General features: G+C 41.8%; 1 protein-coding gene across 3 annotated transcripts in view; it reads right to left on the minus strand.

The window, feature by feature from the left end:
- Positions 1–11,824, minus strand: part of JAK1 (Janus kinase 1) — a 121,947-nt gene extending 110,123 nt beyond the window's left edge. The window contains exons 1-2 of one of the 3 annotated variants that reach the window (XM_059137106.1): positions 11,643–11,824; positions 7,787–7,891 (exon numbers count right to left, since the gene is read on the minus strand). The gene's annotated coding sequence lies outside the window, so the exon portion shown is untranslated. The remainder of the gene's footprint in view (positions 1–7,786; positions 7,892–11,642) is intronic. The other 2 variants (XM_059137105.1, XM_059137107.1) reach the window with 2 other exon arrangements.
- Positions 11,825–11,830: the final 6 nt, after the last annotated feature.

Consider the following 11,830-nt stretch of genomic DNA (forward strand, 5'->3'; position numbering starts at 1 on the left):
CTATAGGTAATATATTCAAACAAACACACTGGTACTCTCTAGTTTATGAAAGGTTTTGCCTTTTTAAAAATTCATTCCCAGCTGGTTATCTGAAATTTAAAGCCCGTTCTCCCCCAACACACACTGGCATAAATGTGGTTAGGTTTCCAAGCCAACACACAAAAGACCCATTTAACACCTAACGTATATGAAACAATATACATGGGCCCTGCAAAGAGAGCAGAAAACAAAGAGAACTGTGAGTGATCTGGTCATTTTGAAAGCTGGAACTTAAGGGTAAGCAGAGTGTAGGTTAATGAGGGATGCAGATGGAGTGGTGAGGAAGTGCCTGAGGGCTTTAAGACAACTAATCTCAGGAATTTTGAGACCAAGAGCCAGGTAGGCCTCACTTTCATCAAATCCAGGTGCCTCCACTTAAAAAATGGATGCCTTTAAACATGTTACTCAATCATTCTTAGCCTCCCTGTACCGTTTTGAATGTTGGGCACAGAGTAAGCATTCAATACACAATAAAGTAGTTTATACATTTTTTTTACTTGCTTGAAACTACATAGCTTTCATCTGCTTTGGCATAAAAGTACCCTTAACGCATAGCTGGGTTTAATCATTCATTGTCAGAAAATGTTTAGCTTCCACATAAAACAAAACCAGATTTTTTAAGTGTCTAGATAAGAAACGTACAAGAAGACTGCTGAGTGTATATGAGAAAAGGACAGCCTGAATTAAAATGAAGTCACTGAGAAGGGATGGAAGTTAGAGGGAAAAGAAAGATTTGTAACGTATAAGATGTATTGGGATCCTCCTGGTAAGAAATTTGACAGGGAATTCCAAGGAATTTCCAGGAACTTAGGGGCTATCTACACAATGAGGCGAAGACAGGAGGGATCATAAATAACAGTAGTGACAAGTCCTGCCGGGGAGCCGGCGCACGTACACATATATGCACGCGCATGCGTGCTTGTGCAATCCTCACAACCTAAAAAGTAGTGCCACTATTATCCTCATCTTACAGAGGAGGAAACCACGACACAAAGAGATCGAATAACTTGCCCAGGATCACTCAGCTAGTATAATAAAGCAGAATGCAAACCCACAGACTCTGGTTCCAGATTTGGAAGTCTTAGCCACTATGTTATACTGGTGCTTTTGTAGCAATAGGAAGCCAGCCATTTGCATACGGGGGTTTCCTGCATCAGAAGTGCATAACTTGAGTAATATCAATAAAGTTCCCACTTATAAACATCTAAACATTACGTAATCATTTACAGATTCCCTCTCAATTTTCAGTATCTGAGGTAAGAGTGGGTAACATTTATTGAATGCTGCTGAATCCTGCTGAAGCCCAGGCACTGTCTGAAGCTATTCCCTATGTTCTACCTCATTTAACCCTCACAAAACACCTTTGTGATAGGCACCATTAAATCCACCTTACAGCTGAGAAAAACTGACCAATTATGAGCCCAAAGTCGCAAAGCCAGCAAGTGGCAGAGGACAGCCTTAGACCCAGTTCTTCCTGGTTCCAAGTCCAGGCTGCTTTTCACAACACATCTGGTATACTCAGATCCAAACACTGTAAACATAGGACATGTTATCTAATAACCAGGTAATAAAAAGCAACAGTAAACCAAGTTTGATTTACACTGTCAAAAATATTTCATAAGAAAGTACTGAACTCTAAATGTTTAAGGAGAAGCAACTGAAAAGTTGAGGTCTTACCATGAGGAGCCCTGAATGCCACGCTAAGGTGGAGCTTAGACAATTTTCTGTATGCAATTGGGACTGACGAAGGCTTATGGTCAGGACAATTCTATGACCTGAATCCAGTTGCAAGACTATTCAATGTCTGTGTGGAGGACAGACTGGAGGGAAAGGGCTGGAGGCAGGGAGACTATGTTAGAGATGGCTGGGATCATGCTGGTAAAAGAAAGCTGGGTCAGAGGCAGGGACTGGTGGGTGAGCAGGCAAAGGTGTAAATACTGGGAGGGAGCACTGAGAGCACTGGGCAAACTGCAGTCTGTGGGTGGGGAGAAGGGAAGGGGAGGAGTCAAGATGAGTCTAGGGCAGGGTCAGCAAACTCTGTCTCCTATTTTCACTTGTCCTCCTGTCTCCTATATCACTTGTACAGCTTCTTAGCTGTACAAATTTTTATATTTTTAAGTAGTTGAGGCAAAAATGATATTTTGCGACATGCGAAAATTCAAATTTCAGGGTCCATACATAAAATCAGAACACAGCCACACTCATTGGTTTATATATTGTCTACATTTGCTTTAGTTCTCCAAAAGAATTATATAGTTGTGACAGAGGCGGCCTGGCCCTCAATGCTGAAATATTTACTGTCTTTCCCTTCGCGGAAAAAGTTCTCTGACTGCTGATCTAAGAGGTTTTGAGGGTGATGAAGAGAGATGGTATTAAGAGGAACAGAGAAATCTGCCATTGGTACGGGGGGGGGGGGGGGGGGTTCAGAAAGAGAGATACCAATTTTGAAGCAGTTAAATCGGAGGTGTCAATAAGAAAGTCAGTTAAGGGGGCCCAGCACGAAATGCAAAGACCACCCTCCATGGGGCTTGGCGTCTGCCACTCTCCCGGCCTTGTACACTCTCCTTCTAGATCACCACATGGCCTGGCTCCTACTCATTATTCAGGCCTGAATTCCCATGTCACTGTTCGGGAGAAAGCCCCTCTCCCATCCACTTCTACATTCTCTACCCATTACCTTATTTTCTTTATTGCACTTATCACCACCAGAAATTATCTTATTTATGGACAGTTGTGACATCTTAGAAGGCTGGCTCTTTAAGGAAAGGCCTTGCCTTTTGTTTTCTAAAGCATCCCCAGTGCTTTGAATCATGCCTGAAGCTGCTCCACAACTGGAGTTCAAAGAAAGCAAGTCATCTGCACAGTTTTAGGAACAAAATGACTCTTGCCATTCATAGCAGCTTGGGGAAAAGTCTTCACTAGGGGAAATGGAGAGATGAGAGGCAGAGAAGAGAGCAAAGACACAGAAAGGAAGGAGACAGGAGGTACTCTGTTTCAGAAGCCAGACAGCAGTGCGGCTGTGGGGTATCTTTCAGGAAGAGGGTGTTTAACAGCATCATACATCTTAGATAACAAGAGCAGAAAAAAAAAAAAAAAAGGGTCAAAGTGTGACAGCAAGAAGGTCACCAGTGACCTCAAAGAAGGCTCAAGAGTGTGGAGGTGGCAGGTTGCAAAGAATTAAAGAACGAGAGAGTGGGAGAAAGTGAAGGCTTTCAAAGTATTAGGCAGAGAGTGGGCAGAGAGAGGAGAGAGGGGCTCCAAGAGGAGCAGCAAGTGAGGAGGGGATCGTTTTTTTATACAATAACTTAAGTCCCATCATGTCACTGCCCTGTTTTAAATCCTTCAATTTCCCCTTTTATAAGGCCCCAAATAATATGGCTCACAAGGCCCTGCCTAATCAGGTTCCTGTCTGCCTCAGCAGCCTGAATCTTTGTCCTCTGTTCCAGCTGCAGTGTTGGTTCCACCCCAGGTCCTTTGCACATGCTGTTTCCTTTGGAAAAAAAACCCTCTCCTTCCTCTTAGCCTGGCTAACTCTTTTACCCTTCAGATTTCATTCTTCCAAAAAATATATACCACAGAGACACCCCCCCCACTTTGTACTGCCTCCAACCTCTATAGAAAACTAAGACATCTCTCCTGGTACTTAGCATAATTATAACAAATAGCTGTATAATTGTTGAATTATTGTGTTTTCCACTAGCAAGGAAGCTTCCTGAGGGCAGGAATCAGGTCTTCCCCTCACATAATACAGGATTTACAGGTAATTATTAAATAAAAGAATAAATATGAAAACCTAAAAGCATTTTTAATCTCAGCTAGTTTGTGCATCTCAAGTGGCCAACTTCCTAAATCCACATACATCAAGTGGGCTTGTAACTTATATTCCAGCCAACTGGCTTTCTCTGACCTCCCCCTCCCACTTCTAACCAACTTGACTGAATGGTCATTCTAACCAAGTAAATTGATGGGATTCTTTGAGGATACCACCATATATCAAATGATTTTTCCAGTTAGAAAACTAATATGTGGTTATTAGGAGACCTACCTAGTTTTACAGAATGGCTTTAACTGAAAATAAATAAATAAATAAACAATAAACAAAGAAACAGCCAGAATATTAAATTTAGGCATGATGCATCTAACTTCTTTTAAGTCTGTTTTGTGAATCAGCCCTAAAATGAGTTTGCAGGTATACAGTAAAAGATCCATTGCATCTCTTTATTATATAAATCACATCTGTCTGCCTCCCTGTGTGAGATCATGTTTAATAACAGAATTTTTTACTGGGAAAACATACATTTGACAGATTGTTTTCTCCTTATTTTTTTACTTTGCTTTTTCTCTCACCATAAATAAAAGATTTTAAATTCTAGTAATTGAAAAAAAAAATGTTATGAATTACAGCCTTGCTACAGCTTGAGCAAATTAACAGTGCAAATAAGTCTGCAGACATAATTGTGCTTAATTGAATGAACTATTGTCAGTTCTAATAGCTGGAGGCCCTTTAAATCACTATTAAAAACAAGAGTTGCATTAATTACAAATTGTTCTTAACTATTTCTATCTCATATATACATTCAAACTTGTCGGAATTACCCAATACACCTGAAAATGATAAACCTAAATTTATTTTTTAAATACCTACAGGTCTACCTATTCATCATTTGAGCTAGACTTCTCTTTCACAAATACAAAGTAGGGAGTTTTACTGTCTTTATCCTCAAATGGGAAGATATAGCTAATTTCTTTGCCATCCAAGAACATGGAATAAAAAGATCAAGCTCTACTCCAACTATGTGGCAACTGTTCTTGAGAATACAAATGCAACACTGAGAAGGAACTAAATGCCTATTTAAAATATGATTAGGAGGAAGGGCCAACTTCTTGTACCATTTATATTTTGGGTAAATTTGCTTTTGGAAAGCACATATATGGAAATAGAAACTGATAAAACAGCATTCAGGAGAAACTGAATATATATTTCAGAGTTCCTTCAAACTCTTCTAATTGCTTAAACAGCAAAACTCCCCAACACATCATCTGACTTACAAGATTTTTAGTGTCACACAACTCTGAAGACACCATTTTAAAATGGGTATGCCTGTGTTTCTGCCACTTCCTAAGTAAACTCAATCAGTGAGAGCAACACAGAACCTTTATATTGACTTTCCCAGAAAGTCTAATACATTCCTACTGAATTATATACCTTGCGTGACCTTTTAAGTTAAACTAAAGGCACCTTTGTTTCTCATTTTTCCTTAAAAATACAGCAGAACCTAATGTATCACCTTTGGTGCTGTCTACATAATAAACTCTAGATTTGAGAAACTGCCTACTTTAAGTGCCTAAACTTTTTTGATTTAACCATTTCTAATTGAAGTCTTTCTTAATACAGAATGTTTCAGCTACTGTTTTGTATTTAATAGGCCCTCTTTCCCTACCATCTTAAAGCATCCTGAATACAATCTGAGCTCTTTGCTTTCAGTCCAAAGTATATTCACCAGTAAAAAACAAATAAAAATTAAAAAATAAAGCTAACACATCTTTAGCTTACGCCATGTACCTGGCACCATTCCAAAATCTTCAGGCGTAGTCATTCAATCCTCAAAACAATCTTACAGGTAGAAACCCTCTTTACTTTCATTTTATTGATAAGGAAACAAGCTTAAGTTGCCCACATTATCACTGCTAGGATCAAAACAAGCAGACTGGCTCCTGAGCCACCAAAAACACAGATTACGAAAAACAAGGCGAAAACACAGTAACTCCGTTTTCCATCTCAAGATGTAGTAAGCTGAGACTGATTTAGCCTTTCCCAGCTGGGTTCAAGTTATTCCTAAGTAACTCTTTCCCTGAAGAGTTAAAGCACCTCTTGTGAGCAAAGATTCCTCACTGGCTTCTCATTCTGAAGAAAACCTCTTTTTTGAGCTTGTCCTATTGCAATCGTGACAGCAGCTTCTTACTCCATCCCAGCCCACCACTTGCGCACCTCCCAAAAGCCCAACCACTAGAGTTGCCCTTTTCTGCTAGAGACCAATCTAACCTGCCCTTTGCAGTGTATGCTCCACAACCCAGCCTCCTCTTAATGGCTTGGTCATCATTAGCAACACCAATTACCATCCTGTGTTGTGACGGCGACTAGGGTATTTACAATGGCATTTGCCCCTCCACTAAATGGCATCGTCCAGACTGTTTCACTTTTTGAGTTATGGTTCTGCTTTTCATTCTGCTTCTCACTCACTTCCAAGATAAAAATTAACACTGCCTGTCTCAGAGAATGTACCTTCTTGGAGTCATCCTCTTAGTAACTCCTGTCTCTTACGTTAGTAGTTAATCTCCCACTGACTTGAACACCAGTTAAATGGGCTGTCAAGAAACTCTTTATAAATTACAAGCAAATCAAAGTAGGTTTTTCTCTACTATCGGGAAAGCACATATGGATTCCATGACGTCTCTTGTGGCTCGAAACATTTCCTGCCTCCTAGCAGTCTTCTGGATAGTTGATAAGGGGTGGATAAGTAAGAAATGTTTTCTGTGACAGGGAGGAAAAGATATCGGTGGATTGAAGCTGATCCTTTCAGTGTTTCACAGTTGTTTCATTTGCTAATGATGTTATATGCTTAAGCTCAAGAATTAGGAATGGCTCCCCATTCACTCAATACAGACCACTGCCCCTGACGTCACACTGCTCAAAGACTTGAGGACAGCCTCAGTCTTCATTCACAATCTGGCCCCATCCTACATGTCCAGCCTCACCTCCTTCTGCTGCCTCCCCGTATTCTGCTCTAATCACAGTGGCTACCTCCAGATTTGTCACCCACACCACATACCTGGCCGCCTTTGCATGTTCCATCTCTGCCTAGATTCCCTTCCCATCCCTAGACGAGAGAACTCCTACTCACTCCTCAAGGCCCAACTCTAGTGAAACCTCTTCAAAAAAGCAGTGGCCAGGGCTTCAAGCTAGGTTTAGCTTTCCCCAGGGGTCCAAGCACTCTCTTAATTCCAACCTCTATTACAGCATTGCCCCCATTGTGTGACAGTTATATACAACAGGCTTATTTCCATACAAACTGTCTTATTCATCTACCAGAAATTAGTAGGTACTGCAGAGATGCTTGCTTATACAGAGAGCTAATTAATCTGCAACATAAAAAAAACGGAGCAAAGGTAGGAAGCCAGTTCTTAGTCCTCAGACTTTAAAGGAGTGCCATGAAGGTTCCTAGGAAACATTCTGCATTCCCAAAGTAGGACTTACTTTTTTGTATGTGTAAAATCTACAGCTGAGAAACCCTGAATGAACAGCTTCAAGGCTCTTCCACTAGACTGTAAACTCTACAAAGACAAGGATTTTTACGTGTTTTGTTCAGTTTATTCACACCCTGAGATTCATAGCAGGGGCTCAACAAGTATTTACGGAATGAATAGAAGAATGAACAAAGTGTTGAGTGAATATTACTGTAAAGTAAACTGGGTTACCACAGATTAAAAATATCCTAACAAAGACCAGCTCTGTCTTTTGGCTAGAGTAGACTTAAAGAAATTTTCATTTTTCTTCTAAAGCAGGTCTTGCCTAGGGACTGGGCAATTTATTCACAGAGCACCAAGGAAAAATTTGAGCCCACTGCCAGCTGCTTAGAATCACAGATCATAAAACCTCAGAAGTAAATATATCATGGAAACGAACTTAATGTTTTATGCTTTCTTGTTGCCAAAAAAACTGGTGCACTTCAGAAGGAAGAATACTCACAGGAGGTAGTTTCCTGCCCCTGAAACCCGGTCACTTCAACAAGGCAGCTGTTTAAAACTCCATGTTACCATCGGGTTTTCAAGACAGGAAGCAACAGTGGCACACCTAGCCGAGTATAGGGGAGAGCAAGAAGCAGAGAGGAAACAACATGCCGAATGAGAACACGGCTTGGAGGTTAGCCACAGAGTACAAAAACAATGAACAAATTTTTCTAATGTCTCCCATAATGTAATTTACCTGTCCATGGTAATTATGAAAAAAAAAAAAAAAGAGAAAACGAAGGGCATAGAAACTGATAGTACTTCTCTGGTCACCAGCTGTTCCCCCTTTTTCCATCATTAGTTCTTCTTCCAATTTTAAGGACTCTTACAGAAAAGAAAATTGGTAAGATTTGATGGTCTTTAAATGGGAAAGGGAGTAAACCATCGATGACTTTTCTCCTTTCCTCAATTTCCTGATTTTCTAGGAGTGTTCCCTCCTGTTATGCTAAGAAAACAATTCTTACGTTCAAAAAACCTGCAGAGCTGAAAAGTTCATGTTCTAATAAGAAAACTATATTAAATCCTTTACCCCAAAAAAAATTTATAACAAAGAAATCAATAATACCAAACCATCCAATTTTTTCACTCAATAACCTTAACCTCTTTACTCCTCAACTACTGGTATATCTAACAATTTATTTAAAATAGGTTTCCATAACAATTATAATTTGTGTGGCACATCATTTATTATGTGTTATTTACCTGATTTTCCCCAACAACTTTCTGAAATGGTGAATACTCTGATTTCCATTCTACAGATGAGGAAAACTGGGAACTGAAGGGAAGCTATTTGCTATGACAGATCCCCATATCTTCTTGTTCCCCACCTGGCATTCCAAAACAGAATTTTTCAACCCCAGTGCTACTGACTTTTGAGCCAGGTTATTCTTTGTTGTATGGGGCTGCCCCATGCATCCTAGGATGTTTAGCAATATCCTTGGCCTCTACCTACTGGATGCCAGTAACACTGCCTCCTCCCACCTCACCCCACCCGCTAAGTTAAAATAACCAAAAATGTCTCCAGAAACTGCAAATATCTCTTTGAGCACAAAATCATACCCAGTTGAGAAATGGTCTAAAAGAATCCAAGAGGTTCTTTTTGGCATCTCTATTCTATGACAAGGCTCCATATACCACTGAGCCACAAGAAATCACAAAGCATCAGATGTTGCTTGTTCAGGGACATTGAGTCAATTAACCAATTCCCCATTCACTTGAAACAATTTTTAAAATGTGGAAATGAACAAGAAAAATTTCCTTGTACAAATATTCACATCTCAAAGGATATATCTTCTAAAGGCATATTATCTCATTAGAATACATTAAGGAAATACATAAGGAAAATATATAAAATATGTGTGTATGTAGGGGAAAAAAACACTTATCAGAGGAGTTAGAAAACACAGATCTTGGTCTTTTCTAATAAACCTTATTAACTCAGTTATAGATCAGGGTTCCTCCTATAAAAGTGAATATAAACCTACACGTTCTCAATACTTGCTTCAGCTGGGTTTCTGTCCTAATATACGCATGACCTAAAGCTATTCAGAAGAAACTGAATGAGAACTTTGAAACATCACTACAATTTGTGGCCTGCAGTTGAAACCACTAGTGTTTGTGAACCCAGAATCTAAACTGGCAGACCTAACAATCTTGACTTAAAAGCACTCAGTTTAAGTTTCTTGATGCCATTTAATCCGAGTCTCTGTTCCTGCAAAAGCAACTCCACCCTCAAGATTCTTTATTTTTCCAGCTTTTAAACAAATGCCTGAGTTGCAAAAATTCTGCAGCCTAATTCACCTTAATACCTTAATCTGTAAAGGGTGGATACAAAAAGACTAGAAAGATAATCAAAGTATAGCATTAACCAAACTGATACAAGACTGCTTAAATTAGAGCAAATTGAAATGTAGTTATAGAAATTATATTTTGGAAAATGTTTGAATTATTTTTATCTATACATGTATAATTTATTTACCCTCTATCATTTCCCAATGGTTGTAATTAGTATATCGTGGAACTGGGAATCAGTGTGGAGTGTGTCATCTCACATGGCAATCCTCAGATTTAAAAATAATTTTTGCAGCTATTTAGAGAAATTAAGATACAGTGAAAGAGCTGAGTTAATATGATATATAGAATTAAGAAGGGGTTGTGATTATTCCTATTCGTAAGTGTCCACAATCGCTCAGTATGATTACTTATGTCTTTAAACATGATCTGGACCTATATACATAGACATTTTTCTCCATAATACACAGTATGCTGTACCCCAAATGTCTAGTACCCTTATGGTCTCCATTAACCTTCGCCACAAAGTACAAAAGAACACACTGATCCTTCAGTAAGGACTCCCTGGTCTTAAAAAAATACCAGAGTCACCAAAAACAAAAGCAAGAAACAGCACAAAATGGGGTTTTGGAAAGGGAGGAAAAAAACATTTAATCAATGTAAAATGCTAATCTTAAAAAAAAAAAAAAAAAAATTGCACTGTGTATATGCCCATGATTTGAATCCTTTTCTTAAAAATTTGCCAACAAAGACTCCATGATCACATCTAATTGTCTGCATTCTACTCATCACTTAATTATACAAGGTTTTTAATGCGTTTCTCCTGAAAGCAATGACAATTATACACCGCTGTGAACTACTGCCATGAGAGAAAAACCTATGGCTCGTAAAAAGAAAAAAGGAAAAAAAAAAAGTTAATAGCATATATTCAACAGGGGCAGAAGACAGACCGCTCACAGCTACATATTAGAAAAAGTGGCAGGGTCCTCTTCGCAACGGACACACAAGAATTCACAGAAAATACACAGTTTTTTGAAAAATGCGAACACCTGCAATAATCACACCTTTTATCTAGTCTCCTTAAAAAAGTTCCTTGGTAAAGAGACATCCAAGGCGCCCACATCCCTGGAACCTTGGGGGTGACTTGAGAGGGGTGTTTACTAGCCCGGCTAAAGCGACGTCTCCCTTTAAAGCTTGGCGACCACGCGTGGAATGGGTGAGGAGTAAGACAGAAGGCCAGAGACCAGCCCGAGTTTCAATTAATCAGTCCCACTACAGTAGAATTCGCACTTCCCCGGGGCTCGCTCTCACTGTTCCTCTTCCCTGGCCCTCTTCGCCCAGAACGCGTCGTCTTTCGCCGGTCTCGCTGGCTGCCTAGGGCCAGGGTCCCAAAAGAACGTGAAAGGAGAGGGGGCATTTCCTGATTCCACAGAGGACCCTCTTCTAGCCCCAAACATGGCCCCAAAGCCCAGAAACTTTCCCTCGCTGGGATGGCAAAGGAGGAAGACGACGACGACCCTCGGCCTCCGTAGGGAGGCCGGAAAACCTCCTCTCGCCCCCCCCCCCCCACGACAGTTCTGCCGGAGAGCTGGCGGTCAAGTTCTCGGTGCAAGGGCGAGGGACGTCAGACCTCAAGCCCGCGCCTGTATCTCAGGGTGGTATAAACAGGATGTCAGCGCGTTCCAGGCTTGTTTATGAAAACTTGGTGTGAGCTCTGGGGGAGGGGGCGGCGAGCCTTAACCCCCCCCCTCCCGCTTCCCGGCCTGGTGCCCCCGCCCCCCCAACCTCCCAGCCACCGGCCGGCTCAGCTCGGCTGGAAATCCCCCGCTCCCCGCCCGCACCCACACGCCCCCAGCCCGCCCAGGCCCCCGGTCCAGCGCCGCGCTTGCTAAGTGGCCGGGGGTGCGCGGCTCGCCGAGGGCAAAGAGCGGCGGCCGCGTCGCCCGCCAGCGCCGGCGCTGCGCCCCTCGCCCGGCCGTCCGCAGCCGCCACAGGGTTCTCCACCTCCCCTCCGCGATACTCACCACTTCCGTGTGCGCCCAGGCTGGGGTAGGGGAGTGCTCCGGGTCACGGCGCAGGTCCCACTGCCGACTCGCTCAGCAGCCAGCCCCGCAGGGCCCCGGCGTGCGCGCGCCAGGGGGCTGAGGAGGGGGCGCGGGAGCCGCCACCAGGGCTGCGGCGCAGGCCCGCGCTCTCTGCGGCTGCTAGCTAC

The sequence above is a fragment of the Mustela lutreola genome, chromosome 10 (genome assembly GCF_030435805.1).
Source record: "Mustela lutreola isolate mMusLut2 chromosome 10, mMusLut2.pri, whole genome shotgun sequence".
NCBI classification, from domain to species: Eukaryota; Metazoa; Chordata; class Mammalia; order Carnivora; family Mustelidae; genus Mustela; species Mustela lutreola.